At 38.8% G+C, this 8,709-nt stretch overlaps 1 pseudogene; it reads right to left on the reverse strand.

Moving 5' to 3' along the window:
* Positions 1 to 843: 843 nt before the first annotated feature.
* LOC123246759 lies at positions 844 to 1,150 on the reverse strand (annotated as a pseudogene).
* Between the last annotated feature and the right edge of the window lie 7,559 nt (positions 1,151 to 8,709).

Below are 8,709 nucleotides of genomic sequence, written 5' to 3' on the forward strand. Positions count from 1 at the left end.
CCTTCCTTCCTTCCTTCTTTCCTTCCTTCCTTCCTTCCTTCCTTCCTTCCTTCCTTCCTTCCTTCCTTCCTTCCTTCCTTCCTTCCTTCCTTCTCTTCCCTTCCTCAAATTATTAATGAAAACAAGCTTTATTACATCAGATAAAAATACATACAGAGATGCACTTAAAAGTTTTAGTCATTTTATCTTTTTAGTCATTCTATGGCAAACACAACACCTGAAAATCTATAGCGTTCCTGTGCAGGGTAACTATCTGGGTTCATAGTTTTTAAGGATCAGTCCTCTGTATTACTAACTCATGCATTTAAATTCAAAGCACAAACAGTTATGCAAATACTCTCCCACCAAAAAACAAAACGAGTTACTTTTTAAAGCGGATTCTCAATTATGTAGCTCTACTTGGGAGATGCCAAACTGCTGGGAAGAACATGCAAATTGGCAACGACCACGAACAAATTCTCTTAAGAGTTATTGGAGATTCTGGAAAAGATGCAAAAATGATCATTTGGATGATGATTTAAGGGTCCTGAAAGAAGAAAATCAAAAGATTTGGGCAGGTTTGCAAGGCATTAATCTCGAGTTTGCAATACCATAAGCAGAATTTTCTACATACATTTTCTGGTTCTCTATGCTTAAAAAACAAACAAACCAACCAACCCCCCCAAAAAACCTCAGCTCGATGGTTCCTAACGCCTTATAATGCAAATCTAAAAAGTTATCTTTTCTCCTATTCTTAGACAGTGGTGGGGAAAAGGGAAAGAATCTAAACTTTTAGAACATTCAAAATGAGGGATTCAGATGACTGTTTTGAGAGTCACCTGAGGAATAAGCGTTGCTCTTTCTTCACAAAGAAATGTAAAACTTTGGAAGTAAAGTGTGAGGCTCCGGTTTTGCATTCCGTTCAGTCTCTGCCAGGCATTCCCAGACTAATCCTTGAGCATGAATGCTGCCTCGTTTTAGCCCTTCCACGTCGCTTTTGCTCCCTGCCTACGTGGGGAGGGTCTCTTTCCCTGGCACCTTCCCTGGCTAGAAGTTCTGCATATTTGCTTTGGGGTACCTGGCTGGCTGCTCCCAGTATCTTAGGTATAGCCTAGACAGATGGGGCTCCATAGTCACTAAGCAATTGCAGGTAAAGGGGGGATGCAGCCATGCTAGCGGAAGGAGAGTGGATACTGCAGCAGCCGGGGCTGGGGCGGGGCTGGGAGAGGGGGACAGGGTGGGGGGTGATGGGGGACGACGAGACTGGCATGCGGGCGTTCAAGTTGGGCTTGTAAGACTTGTCTAAGGAGGCGGGCGATGGCTCAGTCCGCAGGTCCCGCGATCGTGCCGCTTTCCCACTTTCTAGTTAAATATGATTGAATTAAAGGCATCTTTCAGGCCACTTGCCCCAGAGGGAAAATTGTCATTTACAATTTTGCTCAAAAACATTTCTAAATTTAGAGAAAGCAAACCAAATGCTTGTTGATGAAGCCGCGGAGTTAAAACATCTTCCAGCTGAAAAACCTTTAAGATAATTTAGTGTAACACTTCTCCCCTCTCTGTTATTTGCAGATGAGGAAACTAAGAGCCAAACAAATAAAATGCTTTGCTCATGTTCATCGAGTTAGCTAGTGGCAGAGACTGGACTAGAATCCAGGTCTCCTGTCTCCCAGGCCAGTGCTCTTTAATGAAAAGTGTTAAGATTGTTAATAACTAGGCCAACAATCTTTATTCTAGAGAGGTCATATTTATAACATGGTAGAACTTATGTATTGTATAGCATTGGGTCCATTTGAACCATCAGTATATAGTATGTTTGTGATTATGTTCTGGTTGTGTTCTATGAAAATTCACGTTGTGGCTAGGAATCAAGAGAAGTGGGACTGTAATTTCAGCTGTACTATTTTCCAAGGCTCCATGGCCTTGGAAAAGTCTTTCAACCTGTCTTGGACTTAGTTTCTTTATCTGAAAAAGGAAACAGTGGACTTAGATGATTGACTATTTGTATGGCATGGGGATCAAAACATAGACCCAAACAAGCCTAATTAGTATGTTTTCCTCCTTCTATTTCAGTACTTCAAGGGTTCATGATTTTGTCCATATGGATATGCCTTCTTCCTACAGAGATCCCAAATATACAGAGATTTTATAGTATCTCTCTCTCTCTCTTTTTAAAACCCTTACCTTCTGTCTTAGAGTCAATACTGTGTATTAGCTCCAAGGCAGAAGAGTGGTAAGGGTAGGCAATGGGGGTCAAGTGACTTGTCCAGGGTCACACAGCTGGGAAGTGTCTGAGGTTAGATTGGAACCCAGGATCTCCTGTCTCTAGGCCTGTCTCTCAATCCACTGAGTTACCCAGCTGCCCCCTATAGTATCTCTTTGATCCTATATTTTTAAAGTCTTCAAAAGTTGCTGTGGCCACTGTGATAGACTTAGCTACTCTCAGCAATACAATGACCCAGGACAATTCAGAGGGATTCATAACAAAGGATGCTCTCCACCTCCAGGGAAAGAACTGTTGGAGGCTGAATGTAGATGAAAGCATGTGATTTTTTCACTTGTTTATTTGAGTTTATGTTTTATAAGATTACTCACAAAAGTGAACAATATGGAAATATGTTTTTGCATGATAATACATGTCTAAACCAGGCTGAATTGTCTGCCAGCACCCAGAGGGAGAAGGGAAGGGAGGGAGGGAGATAAGCTTGGCTTTATAACTTAGGAAAACTTGTGTAGAAATTTGTCATTACATGTAATTGGTTTAAAAAAAAGAATGTAAATTGTTGTTGGAGTCAGATGTAGATCAGAGCATATTACATTTCACAGTAGTTTATAGTTTGATTTTGGGGGTTTGATTTTATATGAGTATTCTCTTACAACAGCGGGCAATATGGAAGTATGTTTTGCATGGTAATACATGTTTAACTCATATCAAATTACTTACTCTCTCCAAAAGGGGTCAGGGAAGGAAGGGAGAGAGACCATTTGGATCTTATAATTTCAGGAAATGCATGTTGAAAATTGTTTATGCATGTAGTTGGGAAAATTAAAAAAATCTTTGAATAAAAAAAAATCCCACTTCAGATTACCTGCTAGCTATGTGGCACTGGAGAAGTCATTTAGTCATTCTAAACCTCAGTTTCCTCATCTATAAAATGGGTAAAATATGCAAATCATTGTGAGCACCAAATGATATATGTAAAATACTTTGTAGTCAGCCAATAAGTATTTATTAAGCACCTTGAAAAAGTTGCTAGGACCAAAAAATTAATCCCTTTCTGGTCAAATTGGTGATGAACCTTTCTGAATTGAGATTGGTCTTTGAGTGATACTCATACTCCATACTCCAGAAGCTTTAGGGGACACCTACCCTATTGCCTCTTATTCTATATTATTCTATATAGACAATATACTATAGAATAAACTATACATTTGGGGGGTTATTTAACTCTTCCCAATCAAAGTCTAATAAATGATGTATTTCATATTTTTCCTCTGCCCTCAATACTCTCCAAAGAAGAAGACTTATTCTTTGCACAAGCTATCTCCTAAGATATCCTGATTTATCTCCTTATCTTTGCCAAGTCACACATAGATGATTAATAACCATACCAATATACCAATAACTTGGTATAGTTACTAATAACTGTAACAATTATTATTATACTGATAACTATACCAATTTGTAACTTGATTATTAATAACTATACCAACTGTTACATTCTACTTGAGGTCAGTCCTAATTTGTCTCACCCCCATCTCCAGTAGATGCTACTACCTGCCCAACAGAAATTACTTGGTATTTACTTTGTATATATTTAATATTTTGCTCACATATTGAGGACAGGCACTGTTTTGCTTTATTTCTGTTCCTCTAGTACCTAATATATAGTAGGAGCTTAATAAATGCTTGTTAAATTCAATTTAATTGAATAGACATGCACTCTGCTATTAATCTCCATGATGATGTGATAGAAGAGGGCTATAGCCAAGTATGCTAAGAAAATATATGTACTGTATATACACACATATATAAATGTCTTGTATGACAAAAATAGTGTTGCATTTTTAATTTATTGACTGCTACTTTTGCTATGCAATATAATAAGAATTGATCAATTAAATATTTATAGGTATGGGGGCAGCTAGATAGCTCAGTGGATATTCAGACCTGGAAAAGAGAGTTCCTGGGTTCAAATCTAGCCGCAGACAATTCCTAGCTGAATGACCCTGGGCAAGTCACTAAACCCACATTGCCTAGATTTTTACTATTCTTCTGCTTTGGAATCATAGAAAGTAAGGATTTTACAGGTATGGTTTACGTATTGTGGAGAAATAAAAAAAAATATATGATGTGGCAGGCAAAGTTTGGAGAGAGGAGGGCATTCTAGGTGGGGAGGACATGAACAAAGGTATGACAGTGGGAACAGCCATGATTTATACAGAGACAACAAATAGCCTAGGAGAGTATTGGAGTTTGAATGCTTGGATGGGTCAGGCCTTGGGTGTTTAGGATTGAAAGATTAGACAGTTATTGGTGGACCAGGCAATCTGGGATGATTCTATTTATTAGGAATATATCTAGGGGGCAGCTGGGTAGCTCAAAGGATTGAGAGCCAGGCCTAGAGATGGGAGGTCCTGGGTTCAAATTTGGCCTCAGACACTTCCCAGCTGTGTGACCCTGGGCAAATCACTTGACCCCCCCCCCCCCCATTGCCCAGCCCTTACCACTCTTCTGCCTTAGAGCCAACACATAGTATTGATTCCAAGATGGAAGGAAAGGGTTTAAAAACACAAACAAAAAGAAAGAATAGATCTAAACAGATAGGTAGGCTGTTATGGGAATTTGGCTGCTGGTAGAAGATGAAAATAGTAGGGAATTAGCATTGGGGAGATACAGTGATGGACAGCCAGTGAATGTCCCAGAAGGGGACAGAGACACAATGCCATTTGGGTAGGGTCTGGTAGTAGGCACGTGGCATTGGGCAGAAAGTGGTTCATAAACCATAAAGTACCATATAAATGTGAATTGTTATTATGTTTATTATTACTATTAATAATTAACAATTAACAACAATTAACTAGCACTAGCATATGAAGCATGGGTTTGGTCTCTGTTAGATGAGTCACCAAACCCTGGTGATCAGACATGTTTCTATATAGAGAGATGAAGTGCTTAGTCTATCTTAAATGGTGTCAGTAGTTGACTATTCTTTCCATACTGTGGCTAAGGATACTTGCTGAATAAACTTTGCATGCTGTGGCTGAGAGTAGACCACCTTTTGTTGGTTTTAGGTTGTCTATGAGTTTATTATTTCATTCTAATTTTGAATCTGAATGACCTGACCAGTCTGAGTTGGACTTGGTGTAAAATAATGCTTGGAGACGACTTTTGTAAGTTCAAGAGATTGAGAGCTTCTAGGGGCCATTAGGTGGAATTACTGGCAGTAAAGGAAATTTCTAAATTGAAGAGGCTACCACTATCTGGAAAAGACCTGACTTCCAGAAGATAAAGACTTAGAGGGGGACAGTGCAGGGCAGAGGTGAAATGTAAAATGATAGCTTGAGTCTTGTCAACGTAAATAGTGAGTCTCTTGTGTTGTTTGGCATTTCTATTGTTTGTAGGTAATAAATGCCTGTCCTATAAGTGATTCTCTTTGTACACTGAGTACCTTTCTACTCCTTCTATTTGAAGAAACTCTAGACATGTGCCAAAATCCAAGTCAAAAGTGATTATTCTCTGGGGCTCCTCGATGGGGGTTTCACAAATTAAAAATATGTGATAAAAGGGTACCAAAGCCTTTTCATTAAAGATAAACTTCCTTATGAGTGAGTCTGGCCTGGAATACACTGGAGTATAGAGGGTGTTCAGACAGGACTAACATCTCTGGTGTAAGGGCTTGCTGAGCCCTTTTCAGGGTTGCTCATCCACTTTTTATCCTCATCTCTCCCCCAAGTCTCACCAGTGGCTATAAGAAGCTGTAGCATGCCCAGAGACCACACCGCAGTAAAACCATCTCATCAGATGGCCTAAATCAGGTTGAGGGTAACTGAAAGGCCTTAAACCTATCAGTGAGTTAGGAGATATGTCTACCCCAATCTGTGAAGACTTCTCTTGACTTGGGGTGTATGTGTATGTGTGTGTAAGAATAATTTGTTCTAATAGCCATGAAGGTGGCTGAAGCAGGTACTGTGGAGCTTAGAGCTTGGCCAGACATTGAAGATGCTTAAGGTCACCACTGTATCTGGGGCCATCACTAGTCATTTTTCTTTTGTCCCACCACTGGACTTTGATGAGTTTGGAAGAGAAAGTGAGGTGGATGACTTTGTAAACTCTTCCTCACTTAAATCCAATTCAAAGGCAAGTCAAGACATCACCCTTTTGATGTCATTCGTCCTCTTTGAAAATGAAGGACAAACAACAACCCCAGTGAGTCCTGAGTAGAGTCGACCCTTAGTGAAAAGAGTAAAGATCTTGTCCCGGGCATAGCAGCCTAAAAAAATTGTTGCATTAACCTTTTAGTTCATATGAAGCTCTTCAGTTAAGATCACTGCTTTCCAGGAGAATCAATTTCTCACTTGGTAACCTTGAGAAAGAGATCTGATGTTTAAATTATATTAGGGGAGTTAAAAGCCTTTGTCTATCAGTAGATATCTACTGGCTTAGCAAGAGAAGTGATTGCTCCTCAGGGGAAATGGCAGCTCACTTTCTTTGAGAGCCATGTCCCATGTCCTGACATTAATAGCAGGTGAATGAGCTTACTTTTCTGGATTGATAACTTAGAATAGCTTAAATTCCCAAGTGTAAAATAGGGATAATAATAACACCTATCTTGAAGGGTTATTGTGAGGAACAAAACTTATCCCATTTAAAGTGCTTTGCAAACCATAAAGATATGTGTATATATTTAGTTATAGTATAATATATACTGATATACATATATGCACACATATATATGAATATACATATTTTTATAAGTATATATTCACAAATATATATCTAGGACTTATATAAAATGCTATGTAATATCTTATATATGTCTATCTAGCTATGTATCTGAATAGTAACTATTATTATTGGAGGGAGCTAGATGTCACAATGGGTGAGAGTGCTGGACTTAGAGTTAGGAAGATCTAAATTCAAATACTTCTTTAGATGCTTATTAGCTATATAACCTTGGGCAAGTCACTTAATATTTTACAGCCTCAGTCTCTTCTCCTGCAAAACGGGTGATAATAATGGTACTTCTGTTTCAGGGTTGTTGTAATGATAAAATGAGAGAATATAAGTAAAGCATTTTGAAGACCTTAAAGTGCCTTAATAAAAGTTAGTTATTAAATGAAGAGACATTTTAAGTGTCCTTGAATTAGGAAGTAAAATAATGAAAGAGAATCCAGGGTTTCTTTGAGCTTGCAAAATCAAAGTGTCCCTGGGATCCTGAAGGGAATAGAAAAAAGGAAAACAAAACCTAGAACTCCATCTTTGGATTTTGGTCTTAAATGATCATATCTCTGTCTGTCAACTTACTTGCAAATAGAACATCTGCTTATTATCCATTGCATAGGTGAGAATCTGCCCCAGATTATAGTCTTATGCCCTTGTTGAGAAAACTCATAATTACTATTATGCTGAATATATATTGGTAGTGTTGGATAATTACTATTATGATGAGTGGATATCAAAGTAGGAAATGGGAAGTCACACTGCCAGGGTTCCATAGTGAGGTCAACCACAGACTTTTGGTCCTATTTGGAACTGAGTCACCAGCTTCCCTCCAAAAATTGAAGATGAATATATCTGTGAAGTTCCCATAATAGGGTACCTATACCTTAGGGATAATGGTCTGTGGTTGAGCTAGTATAACAGAGAGTACCCCTAAGGCACAAACCCAGACTAATTTCAGGGAGTACAGGAGAGGAATTTGGATTGTGGGTTGAGGGAGAGCCAAGACAGGCTGGGTAGAGAGTAATGTCCTTTTTAATTGGACCTGTCTTCTGACTCTCCAGATAGCAGACTATTCTTCCCCATCCTTCCTTTTATTTTGCTGCCTAAACATGGTTAAGAAATAGCATTGGAAGTTATGACTGTATGAGGGTAGATCTTATTTCCTGAAATGGAAACTTGAGGCAGATGTAGTGAAAGCCTTTGAACAAGGAAACATTATGTTATTGGAAAAAAGAGACCATTAGATCCAACCGGGGATTCTACCTTTAACAAATAGTCTTCCCACTTTTGCAGAATAATATGTGATGTCCTATTACATCCATCTCCACAGATTTTTCAGCAAATAAATCCATATTGTGCCTGGACCAACCTCTCCATTACATAACCCACACTCCAACCTTAGCCAGGGAAATGGAGTTTACAGAACTCCACTCCCGATTTACACTTAAGCTGTTAGTTACCAAATCACCTCAAAGCTCATGCTCATATTGTTCATAAGAAGAATCAGTAAGGTTACTCTTTGATTCTCATGCCAGTAGTCTAAAAGGACAAGCCAGAGGGCATGGACTTGATGACACATGCTTTTACTACTTGTTATTTTAATTGTGATGAATTACTCTTTGGAAGTTGACTCCTCTGCTAATAAACTGTTACAAGAACACTGAAACAAATACTTTGATTGTTTTTTAAGTTGTTGCCAGGTTGGGAATCATCTGGCAAGCAGATAGCTAAGAGGCATGCCAGGGCTGAGAACTATAAGGAAGTTCTCGGAAAAATGCCAAGTT

This window comes from Gracilinanus agilis, chromosome 4 (assembly GCF_016433145.1).
Source record: "Gracilinanus agilis isolate LMUSP501 chromosome 4, AgileGrace, whole genome shotgun sequence".
Classification (NCBI taxonomy): domain Eukaryota; kingdom Metazoa; phylum Chordata; class Mammalia; order Didelphimorphia; family Didelphidae; genus Gracilinanus; species Gracilinanus agilis.